The sequence below is a fragment of the Cupressus sempervirens genome, chromosome 3 (genome assembly GCF_028749045.1).
Source record: "Cupressus sempervirens isolate cs-2001-9-10 chromosome 3, ASM2874904v1, whole genome shotgun sequence".
NCBI classification, from domain to species: Eukaryota; Viridiplantae; Streptophyta; class Pinopsida; order Cupressales; family Cupressaceae; genus Cupressus; species Cupressus sempervirens.
In genome coordinates this window covers 410,756,432-410,769,834 of record NC_143120.1, presented here as the reverse complement: position 1 = coordinate 410,769,834, position 13,403 = coordinate 410,756,432, and positions in this window count along the sequence as shown.

Sequence of the window (13,403 nt, the reverse complement as noted above, 5' to 3'; positions counted from 1 at the left end):
ATACTTCTTAGTCTTGGAGGAAGACTCACCAGACTTAGAAGTATTACCCTTTTGAGAGGGTTTCTAAGCATCTGATTTGGGAAGAGGCTTGGAGGAACTCTCACTGCCTACTAAATCTATCTTATGCTTTGGTTTCAGCTTCGGCTTTCCTATAGATGTCTGAGCTACCAATGCCTTTGTCTTAGAACCAGTCATAGTATCCAATTGTGTGAGTTTTGACTGCTCTCTAGTCAAGCAATCGCAAAAGACCTCAAAAGAAGGCATAAAAAATCAATTCCCCAAAGCATCTTTGGTGGAATAGAATGTGGAAGCAAATATCTAAAAATTCCCTCAAAGCTTTGAGAGAATTAAATAGATGCACTCAGTATCAGTCTTCATCTTTCCATAACTCTGCAACAAGGATCTCTATTGAGTAAACTTCATCAAGAAGTCATCAATAGTTGGAAAGGAATCCGGTGCAAGTGATGTAACTTTTGTATCTATTTGAAGTGCCCTGAACTCATTTACAGTACCAAACAAGCCCTAAAGTTTGGTCCACATAGCCAGAGGAGTATTACACCCTTCTAGATAAAACTGTAAACTATCTGATACATGTAATGCAATCAATCCGATTGCCTGATCCATTTTGTTTCCATGCTGCATAATCTCAAAAGGCCTCTAAAAAATAGGCTAAACTCCATCTAAACATGACCACAACCCTTTTCACCAAAGAAGCCGAGTCATTGAGGTCTTCCAGGTGCGATAATTATGAAGGGTCAGAAGTTCTAGAGAAGAAGTGGTCTCATCCATTGTTTTAGAAAGGGATTTTTTTTGTTTTTTGATATACTGATATAATAACAAAAAATAATATAAAAATGCCCCCCACAATGCAATAAACAGAATCCCAACTTACAAATAGATTGTGTAAATGAAATAAGAGGAAAAAAGCTTCAGATATGAATCAAAAATACCTGGTACCAAATACTGGTGAAAAGACTGAGAATCTAGAAAGTGCTCAAAAAGAGCTTTCAAGCGCTTTTTTCGAATAAAAAAATGGAGCTATAACGAAGAAGTTATGCCCCCCGGAAGATAGAAGTCATCAACAAACTTCAAACACCACAACAAGTATCAATCTGGAAAAAAAATCCAAAAATTCCTTCTCCATCATCTCCATCTCGGAATCAGCTTTCCAACACTTTTTTTCATAACTGAAAAAGACCCTCGTATGTGAGAGTTATTGCAAAAAAACCAATTGTAGGTCAAAAAATAAACTCTCTGGAAAATTATAGAGCAGGGAAAAAAATTGATGGCCATATGGTCGTTAACAGCTTGTCGCAAGAAAAAAATTTGGTAGCCGATTTGATGACATCACACTGGCGGGAAATGACATCAGCGAGCTAAGGACTGGATGATGTCACTATGCCTGAAAATGAGGTCATGCCAAAAAATGTTGACGTCAGATTTCGTAAAAGCGATGTCACATCATCAAAATGTGACATTTTCATCAATTGTTGCAGGAAGTTGCATCGCTGATGGAGACGAGGCTAGGGCGGTGAACACTGGTGGCGTTGCTGGCATTGGTGGATGGTGGGCGGCCTGTCAGTGGCGGCAGGGCTAAGCATCGGCTGGGGTTGCTCACTGGTGGTTCACTAACTGAGGCTGAGTGCCGGCCAAGAGTAGGCGGCGCTCCAGTGGCTGCGAGGTGGCGCTTGGGTGGCCAGAAGGCTGAGCGGCCCAAAAAAGGGCTTTTAAATTATTATTTTTTGAATAAAAATGCCTCAGTCTACATGTAGGAGGCCGTACAGTCCTGCTGGGCTAAAAAAATTTTCCTCCCGAAGTAACGTTGTCTAAATCAGACAAATTTTATATGGAAACAAGGGTTTTGACACCTTCTGAATCCATCCATAATGTCCGTTTGGCCTCAACCTACTCCAAAAATTAGTAACCCCGCTATTTTCTCAAAAAATACCCCAAAAATTCTAGATCTGTTCTGTCAAACCCTCATTCTCCTTTTTCTCCAAATAACGAACAAGCTGCAGCAAATCTGGCTCTGATACCATGAAGGATTTGATCAACACAAATCCACAAAGCCTTTGAATACCTATATGCAAAAACCTATCATAGAAGAAAAAGACAAGAGGAGGCAAAGGGTTTTGCTTTGAAAAATGTGCTAATGTATTTTCAAAAATGAAAAAGATAACCAAATACAAAGGAGATCAATCCTTATAAAAGGAGATCAAAACCCGAAAAAGGGTAACCTAAAAAGGAAAAGCTATTTAATAATTACTAATTAATTATTAAATAAAGATGCAAAAGGTGCATAAAGTAAAATCTTAAGAAGGGAGTAAAGCGAATTTAATAAATTAAATTAAATCAACGCTTTACTCTAACATTCATTTCATGAGCTTCATCTACCATTTTTGGATGAAAGCACAAATCTGTGTCACTTTTTGTGCTAACATTATAGATCCAGTAGGACCAAATTCAGTCAGACACCTTTGGGTTGGAACAATTCCAGCTGAACCTGGGTGGTGCTAAGTACATGCCACATGCTGTATACATCTCTGAAGGGTTTCGGTTGAAATTGATCTGGCTATATTGATTTCGGTCAGAACCCAAAAAATTATATAAGCTAGAAAAAATCCAATCCGTCGCTCATTTCCATGAAACGAATTTGCTAGAATTGTGGAGCTGGAAGGTCTACAGGAATAATTTGGTTGGATCAGGTATGTCAGCAAATTTTCCCAAATTTTTATATGTTTTAAGTTTATTTTATATTTCCTTAGGTAAAAATATGGTTTCGAATGTGTTTTTTTTTTTTTAAGTTTAAAGTTTTAAACACTTCAAATATTTTTTATTATTATACATCTATATTTTTAACTAATGTTTTAATTTTTAAATAGTGTAATATTAGATAACTTAGAAAAAAATGTTGAAATTTAGTAAAGTTTAGACATTATTAGAAAAATTAGATAAATTGTAAAACATTATTTAGAGAAAATAGTAAAAAATTATATAGAAAATATTAGAAAACTTAAAGAATTTAGAAAAAAAATAGAATAGTTAGAAACTTTTGAAAGTTTAGAAAATAGTAGAAATTTTTTATTAATTGTAGAAAATTGTTTAGACAGAATATTAGAGAATTTAAATATTTTGTTTTTGTTTTTGTTATAAATCATTAGAAATTGTTAGATAAAAGTTTAGAAACTACTATTTGAAATATTTGATTAAAATTTTAAAAAAATTAGAAAATAGTACAACAGTTTTTCTAGCATAAGTAAAATTCTATAATTGAAGCAAATGAAATTGGTAACTAATACTATCAGATTGAACTAAATCAGACTCTACCTCTTACAATGAACCCAATTAAATTCTAATTGAAACCTTAGCATTGAACCTTATAAATTATAGGCAGGAAGGGAACTTAACATTGAATGTAATTAAATCACAATATTAAATCTGTTATTGAATCTATAATTAAATCACAATATTAAATCTATTATTGAATTTTTTATTGAATTTTATTGAATCTATTATGTTTCATCCACCAAAATCCTCACCTTTGAATCATGATCTTTCTAGTCCAAGGCCAAACCTTAACCTTTCCCCAAACCACTACTTTATTTTTCTTCCATAATTAAATCATTATTGTGACAAATTTCATTTCTTGTAGGAGGGGCATTAAAGCCGATAGATTCCTTCTTTGCAAGAGTTGGATGAGCTTTGAGTTGTGCATACCCATATACTAGGCTAGGGGCAACTACAACTAATAAAATTTCCCTATTATTCATACCCTATTCCAAAGTTCCCATTGCCACATAGGTAGGGAGGATGCTAGAAAATATTGTGGAGTCTGCATTTACACTTGTGAATTAAATTTGAGGCATTCCACAAGAACATGTTTCTTTGAGGCGTTTCTGTCAAACAACCTAGGTGTCTTGTCTATGCTTCCACATTTCATACAACCTTTTGCCAACAAATTTTTTAAGGTTGTATGAAATCCTATCCATAAAACATGTTTAATATATTTATTGTAGTTAGAGCATTCTACTTGAGCATAGCATACGCAAAAAGTGTAGATGTCCAACACAAGATGACAATGAAAGTGAAGTTTGGGGTAAAAGATAGTATTCCCATGAATCAAAATCTCTATAAAGAGTACAATGAGTTACCTTTCTCCAACAAAAATATCCATGTTTCTAGATAATGATCAAAGTGTTATCAAACATTAAATCTCCATGCAAGCTTGTTTTGAGTGGGAGGATTTTTTTGCAATGGAAAGAATGCAGAATAAAGATGAAAGACTGAATGTCTTACATTTTATTTGGTAGTAATTTTAAATTCTCATCAGTATCCACCAATCAAGTTTTAGAATATTCTTCATTTCAATTTGGGTCAAATTCTTGGCTCTGAATGGGGCCTTTAATTGAAAAATTAAAATATTTTCTATTTGTTTTCTAATAAATGGTTCATAAGGTAAAACATTTGGTTTTGTAAATGGAGTTGGAAGTAGAGTGGACTCAACCATAGAGGAATCTTTGTAGCTAAGCACATTCAAGCTACTGAGATGGGTGACCTCCCAGAGAATCTTGATGCTTCACTTCTGCAAGCATCACCTAGATCACAAGTCTTACCTTCTTCAAATAATTTGCTAGTGAATAGGTGTATTGATTCGTGTCAAAAATTTGGCAATGGTAGATGGACAAACGTGGTTAACACTATGGTCATCCATTTCTTCTCGAAAAGTTTTAAAAATAATTCAAAATAGTCAAGCCAAAATAAAATAATAATTATAATAACATTTATTCAAATAATTATAATCACCATTCAAATAATGCGTATATTGAATATATTACATTAATTATTGTAAAAAATTTCCTAAGAGAAAAATTCACCCAAGAACTAAGAACTCAAACACAAGCACAACAGTAGACCAAAAATGGAGAGAGTATGATCAGAATAACAAAGTATTCAATAACTTTGTACAAGAGTACACTAGGAGTGCCTGAATATAAAGGCCTCAAGAGAGCTTCTAGAATGCATAGAAGTTAGCACCATGAAGTGTCATACAACCAAGCACATGTACACCAGATATGGATTATCCTCCATTAAGCACGAAAGTAAGTGCGGTGATGTGAGGATAAGTCTACAAAGGTGGGACACGCAAAACAGTGTTGTAGACACCATGTGCTCAAATAGAGTTGCGTACTCCTGTGTTATCTACATGACAACTCAAAAGGTGTGCGAACTCCCACGTGTCTCATAAATAAAAAATAATAAAATAATGCAATATAATTAAATAATTTATTAACCTAAGTTAACTGAAGTAAGTGTAAATAGTAAAGTACGTATTTACACCAACACCCCCCCCTTAAGTGCAAGTTAGGGGAATGCCCTTAAGCTTACGAACTAGGATGAAGAAGCATAATGGGTCCCAGCTACTAGGCCATGTAAGGTACCCATGTACATAATGAAATGATATCTCCCATAAAGTGGGGAAAGAGGGAAAACCTCATGGGAAAAACCCTCCCCCAAAAAGAGAGATAGAGAAGGATGCATCGATGGATGGAGTAATCAAGACCCCCCCATGATGACAGACACCCAGTATATACATAAGAGAATAAGAGAAGGAAGAGAGACAGAAGAGGCTCCCCCCCCCCCCCCCCCCCAAAAGAAGTCTTGAAGATGTGTGCTGGCCTGAAAACCTGCTCAAGTATCCCTGTACTGATGTTGAAGTTCACCCCTTCCAACTGTGCTGAAAAGAATGAATGCAGATCTGGCAAGGATGTCTGTTGAACCTGTTCCACTGAACCATCTATCTCCTCTACTGACAAAGAGACCTCCACTAATTGCTATTCATAAGGATCCACAATCACACCAACCTATTCAGATTGATTATGTAGAGAATGGACATGAGGGTCAGAGTGAGCCCTCACAACAACTATAGAAGAGTCGTCATCAATGAGAAGATGTATGTCCTCAAGTTTGTCTCCCAAGTCAACTGAAGGTGGAGCTGGAAGACTAGATGTACCATGCTATGTTGGACCTTTCACTGTGGCAATGTAAGCACATGGACTGGACTGATGTGACTCTCACTGCAACTGTCGATAGAACCCCACATATCTGAACCTATTGAAACACTATCGCTGGTGTCACTATCAGTTTCCACTGTGTATGATGTGTAGAGAGGAGTAGAGGACAAGATCAGAGAACTTTCCTCAAAGTGAAAAGCCTTCTCCACAAAAATCTCATGTGTCTTAGGATCCATAAGTCTGTTAGCTTTTGCATTTTTTTCATAGCCGATAAAGGTACAAGGCCTAGGAGTCGGTGCCTTGCATATTCTGGAAGAAAGGTTTGCCAATGTTGGACAACCGAAGACTCTAAGGTGACTCACAACTGGTTTTCTACAGCACCATGCCTCAAAAGGAGTCTTGCCATCTAAGGCTAGATGAGGAGACCTGTTAAGTATGTGAGTAGCACTACTAATGGCTTCAACTTCAAGTGTAGGATCGAGAGACTTGGCCTTTATCATGCAACTTGCCATGGTCTTGAAAGCCCTAATCCTCATAGTTGCAACATCTATCTTGTGCGGACTGAATGTTGGTGAGTTCTAAAGATCAATCCCCTCAACTTTGCAAAAGTTCTTAAGTCTTCTGTCAACATATCTATTCTCATTGTCCACTCTTAATACCTTGATGACTTTCCTTGACTTGTGTTCAACATGAGCCTTGAAGTCTTGAAACTTATGAACCACGTCATTCTTGTGATGAAGGAAGAAGACCCAAGTGAATCTCGAAAAGTCATCAACAAATGTGAGTATGTAGCGGCCTTGGCTGACTGAAGTCCTTGCAAAGGGTCCTGCTAACACCATGTGAACTAGCTGAAGAACAACTGGAGTGTGAGAAGACTTCCCTTTATCATACTTCTCCTTGAGATGCATATCCACTGAACAAGATGAATACTCCCCCTTAGAAAAGTTGATATTGGGTAGACTTTTGACCATGTGTTTTGAGCAATGTTGCTGAAGAGAACGGAAGTCAAGGTGACCAAATTGCTCATGCCATAAGTTGTTTGAAGTAGAGTGAGTTAACAAGGCTTGAGAAGAACTCTTAGGTACAAAATGGGAGAAGGAATAAAGCCTCCTGTCATCATTGACTTTCCCAATTGCTACCAATGAATCATCTTTGAGACTTCGCACCATCACTGAATCAGGAAGGAACTCAACCTTATGACCATTTCCAAGGTGAGTGATTTGGTAAACTAATAGGAGATTAGAGCTTAGATTGGGAACATAGAGAACATCTTTGAATTCCCCATCTTGCATTTCTACATGTCCTTTCCCTTCAACTTCCATTTTAGCATCATCTCCCACGAAGATGTGTGGTACCTTTGACTGCTTCAATGAAGAAAAGTTTTCCCTTGAAGAACCCATGTGGTAAGAGGCACCTGAGTCAAGTATCCATTCCGAAGAAGAACTTGTGTTGGCCATAAGTGCTTGACCTTTACCCTTCGAAGAGGTTGGAGTAGAATCCTTGGAAGTACCTGGCACTTGAATCTTGTTATTCTTGAGTAGATTTTCTAACTCATCGATTCTTTTTGTCTTGCAATTATGCTCGTCATGATTTGGCTTTTTGTAATATGCACAAAAGAGTTTGTCCTTCTTGTCATTACTTCCTTTCTTGTTTGAAGAAGAACTGCCTTGTTGAGAGGAGTCATGTTGTGTCTCAGATTTTGTTTTCTGCTTCCACCGCTTCTTCTTGTTGTTACTTTTTCCCTATTGACTAGATTGGTGATCATGACGAGCTACTAAGGCTTTGGTCTTAGATGACTTGAGAAGGCCAAAATCGACCAAGTGAGATTGTTCAACAATCAACATGTCAGCAAATCCACCAAAGGAAGGCTTCTGGTAAGTAGATCCCATTGTTAACCTATGAGTATTAAAACTTGAAACAAAGTTGGCATACTCAAAAGGTAGTTTCTTCAGGATGTGATGAATCAACCTATCATCCTTAATGGGATTTCCACAATCTTTTAGAAGTGCCCTATACTCATTGACTTTGATGAGATAATCCTGAATTGTGTCATAATTTTTAGGATCTAAGAGAAGTAGATCATCCTCAATCTGAAATCTCTTTTCTTCATCCACTTTACCATACAACTATTCAAGTTTATCCCAAGCTTCCTTAGATTCTAAACAATTTTTAATGTGAAAGAGAAGATCGCTATGTACACAACTTCTGATAACACCTAAAGCTTGTTGGTCTTGTTTTTTCCAATCAATGAGTTCTTTAGCATCAGTAGGTTTGGTAATTGTACCATCAACATATAAACTATATCCTTTTTCCATTAATCTACTCCATGCAATATCTTTCCATGTAGAATAGTTGTGTGAAGTTAGAGGAGGACATTTAAAACCCATGATGCAAAAATAAAAGAGCACAAAATAGAGACACAAAAAACATAGTACACCCCCCCCCCCCCCTTTCCACTCAATTAGAAGACTCACCGAAAAGAGATGCTTTGGCACTTTATAAGTAGTGCGTTTACAATGAGCCACTTGTCAAAAAGAACAAAGTGGACTTTTTGATTTTTCTTTTACAATTGCCTTATAAGGTTGAATTCTATCACTTAAGCACTGTAGCTCATATTTACAACAATTCTGAAAAAGAATCAAAGCTTTACAATGCCAAAGAAGGCCTAATTCTGAAAGTGATAAATTTGTCCACACAACCCTAGAATCTGGCTTTAGATCTGGAAAGTAGACAAAAAAATACGCACTTTCAAAAAAAATGAAACCTGAAAAAGTGACAAGATGTGCCCAAACGGAGCTTCTGAAGTTGCAAAATGCAAGATTATGCAAGTACAGTAGCCAAAAAATGCAAATTCTACAAAATATGTGCACCAAAATAAAAAAACAACACCACCACTAGAACATTTAAGATATTCTACTTGATTTGAAAAAAATTGCACCTAAATCGGAGTCCGGATGTCCAAGTTATGAGCTCGCAAAGTCAGGCTGCCAAACTGAAAAGCAATCTAGAGAGGGGTATGGAGGAGAAACTGCGAGTCTAAATTTGGCGATCAAATGACCATCAAAGCAGTTGAAAAATGCTCTAGAATAACATCTAGATGGGCGTCAAATTTAACCTTCAAAAATGATGACATCAGCCAAATTGGTCGCTTGTGCTGATGTGGCACGCAGAGCTGTCATGTCTATACTGTACGAAACGTATGGATTTGTTGACGTGGTACAATACCAACTATCCACAAGTGATGTGGAAATTTCGGTTGGCACTGGTGTGACATGGTGACAAATCGGATTGGGCAGTCGTGTCAACTAACTCAGCAATTTGAAATCCGTCGCGTGGTGGGATGAGAACAGGCTGCTGAGGTGGGAAACAGGCCCCAAATTTTAACCTATCTTTGCTAGAGTTTGCAAAGACCGCCAAACTATTATCGCCAATACCTACGCTGTCGAGAATAGTTAACCGAAAACCTCTGTCCTGTGGTAATCAGAAACAAAAAATAGTGTGCGAGACAGTGATGCCAGAGAAATGCCGAAATAGTGAGGATCGGGGGTTTTAAAAAGAGTCTGCAGTGCTGTCGCTGGATTAAAAAAATGCCCTCACACCAGATTTGCTTCACCGGAGGATGAGAAAAGAGCAGCAGTGCCGAGAAATCCAAAGGAATCGCGTTGATGACGCTGCCTTGCGGAAGGAAGTTGTTGCAGTGAAGCCAAAAAATTGGAATCTATGGGTGCCGAATTTCTACAAACGGTCGGGTTTTTATTAACAAAAATCCCACATCTATTGTGCCATGGTACTCTACGCTAGTTAAAAACAAACCACCACAAGTCCGTTACCAAAGATGTTCTGATCGCCGGTAGAGGGGCTTAAGTCACCTGTTGCATGGATGTTGCTAGCCCGGCTGATGCTGGATTTGGTTCGAGCGGATATTGCAGTACGGCCTCTGGGATGTGGAATCTGCAGTACGATCAATTGGATTCTCCTGCGAATTAAATAAAATATATCTCCAAATTGGCAGATCTGGGGTGATACTGCCCGGGTCTGTCAAAAAAAAAAAAAATCTCTGTCGGGTGCACGAAGGGCCAACAATTTCGCAAAAAATTTGACGAAAAAATAACAGGGAAAATGCAAATCCAGATAAATGAAATTACAGATCTGAAAATAAAATCATACTCATACTGCAAATCGGGCCTCCGCATTCCGATTTGCAAAAAAATTTTGCCCAACGGTCGATTATGGGCCAAGGTAGGCATGCTTATAGTCGATTTTCACCGGTTCAGCATTCCGGACGCAATGGAGAGGTCAGATCTGGTGCTGGATGCTCCCAATTTCTACAGCACTCTAGATTCAGGCTGAGGTGATAAAGCAAGCAAGAGATATCGAACGCTTTGTGATGAGAAAGTCTCCAAGCTCTGATACCATGTAAAAATTTGCCTAAGAGAAAAATTCACCTAAGAACTAAGAACTCAAACACAAGCACAACTGTAGACCAAAAATGGAGAGAGTATGATCAGAATAACAATTTATTCAATAACTTTGTACAAGAGTACATTAGGAGTGCCTAAATATAAAGGCCTCAAGAGAGCTTCTAGAATGCATAGAAGTTAGCACCATGAAGTGTCATACAACCAAGCACATGTCCACGAGATATGGATTATCCTCCATTAAGCATCGAAGTAAGTGCAGTGATGCGAGGATAAGTCTACAAGGGAGGGACACGCAAAACAATATTGTAGACACCATGTGCTCAAATAGAGTTGCGTACTCCTGTGTTGTCTACATGACAACTCAAAAGGTGTGCAAACTCTCAAGTGTCTCACAAATAAAAAATAATAAAATAATGCAATATAGTTAAATAATGCATTAACCTAAGTAAACTTAAGTAAGTGTAAATAGTAAAATACGTATTTACACCAACAATTATTACACAATATAATATAATTTTATTTACTTATTATTTATTTAATAATAAGGAACAAAATTAAACACACTATTGTATAATTACTTTTTATATGTTAATAAACTTTGAATTTTTGTACCATAATAGGAAAAAAATTAAAATTAAAAGCAATATATAAAAATTAATAACTACTTTTACAAAAAAAAAAAAAAAATTGTTGAAAAGTTTAACAGAAATAAACACAAAACACTTGTTCCAATTTCTCCTGCCAAGAATTTCTTATTGTAGCAAGTTCATTCATAATATAGAAGTTGTTAACAAATATTTATTAGAATACTTCTTTTCTAATTCTATTATATGTATTGGATATATATAGTGAAAGAGATGGTTATGATATCATTTTACAACATATATCACACAAATATGTACAAAAAAAAAGACTAATTTTTTTATTAATTGACTCCAAAACTCTTGAGTGCACTGATTGCATATTAAGGTGCGATTGGTAGTTATTATTAGTCCCGTTGTTAAGCAGGAGACTAAAGTTTTCAAGTTGCTCTTTTCTATTAATCCATTTCTTGGAAATTGTAAAAACATCAAACAACTTCACTTATCCTATGGTCATTGTGAATGCTTTCTATTAAAATGAATATTTGAATTTTAATATTTGTTTTATGATTGGTTGTGCGCATTGCCGGTAGTCTTATTATTTTTTGGCGAGAAAATTAGGAAAAGTAGATGCATCATTCATTAAATTGACATATATCACATAAAGTTTGTTTGCATTTCAGCAGTCTAAATTAAAATGCATTCGTGTTAGGCTGCATGTAAGTAACTTCTACCAAATGAATTGGTGCTTCCTGTAGAGGCACATCGAAAGTTTGAAGTCCCATTTGTTCTTGTTGCCAAATTTTCTTCTCATTTGAGATGAAGGAAGAAGAATTCATTATTTCTCTTAGAACCAGTCATGCAAGGTAATCTTAGAACCAATCATGCAAGGTAAGGCACCTGTAAAAAATCAAACTATTGCAGTCACTGATTATTAATCTCCTATCACAAATGATTATTAAACTGCTGAAAATAAATTCTCAGCAAATATCGAAAAATAACACAACTGCAACTTCACTTAAAATACGGAAAGAAATGCGCAACAGAATCAACACAATATTTTCGGACAAATTGTCCCTGGAAAAACCCCTAAGGGAAAACCAGTTCTACAGATGAGAAATTATATTAAACTTCAGCAAATCAAGAGATACAAAATTCCTTGCCTCACACTGGCAGAACTCCGACAACCTCCTAATTTCTCCCTCTAATATTTCTCACTGCTATCCCTGCGCTAACACTGCGCCCTTGCTAACACTGCAAGACTGTTTGCTAACACTGCAAACTGCTTCACAAAAGCTTCTTCACATCCAAAGCTTCCTGCAAGACTGTTTGCTAACACTGCAAACTGCTTCTCCAAAAACTTCCTTCCTAACCCTGCAAAGCTTCTTCCTGCTTACCCCTCCAAATGCCCCCTAGACCCCTTTCTATACTACTCTCGTTGGTAAACCAACGACCGAGATTAAATCAAACCAACGGCTAAGATTAAGACAACTCAACAGCCAATAATAGAATTGGTTGCAAGGTGTCCAAAAGGGAATCTCTAAAATTAGTAAATAATAACCATTTACTAATTTTTGGCAAGTGGACAAACAGCTGTCCAAACCACCCATAAATACAACCGCTATTCATAGATAAGGACGAACAGCTGTCCAAGCTACCCATAAATAGTGCTGCTATTTCCGGGTCAGAAATAACAGCTGTCCAACTAACAATAATTAACACTCCCTCTTAGCGAGGAAGCTGTTCTGCATGACACCCATCTTATCTCTGAAGAAGATAAATTTGGCCTTTCTCAAAGCCTTCGTCAGAATGTCTGCTACCTGCTCATCTGTAGGTATGTATTGTAGTCGAACAACTTTCTTCAATCTGCACACGTGGGTCTCTTTGTTGTGTGCTACAAAGCCTTCTGGTTGTTCTATGTATACCTCCTCCTTCAACTCACCATTGAGGAATGTTGTCTTGACATCCATTTGATGGATCTGCCATCCCATCTGTGCTGCAAGTGAGATTACAGCTCGTATAGAAGTATACCTGGCAACTGGAGCAAATTTCTCCTCATAGTCTATTCCCTCCTTCTGAGAGAACCCCTTTGCCACAAACCTAGCCTTGTATTTCTCGATGCTACCATCTGCACCGTGCTTTATCTTATAAATCCAGCGTGATCCAACTACAACCCTATCTGTTGGTCTAGGTACTACCTCCCACACATCATTCTGCATTATTGAAGAATATTCCTCAACCATAGCATCTCGCCATACCTGATGTTCTGCAGCTTTCTGATAGCTAGAAGGCTCACTATCTACCAACTGACTAACTAATGCCACATAGTCATTGAACTTGGCTGGTTGTCTTTGCTGTCTAGTACTCTTCTTAGGAGCTCCCACAAACTC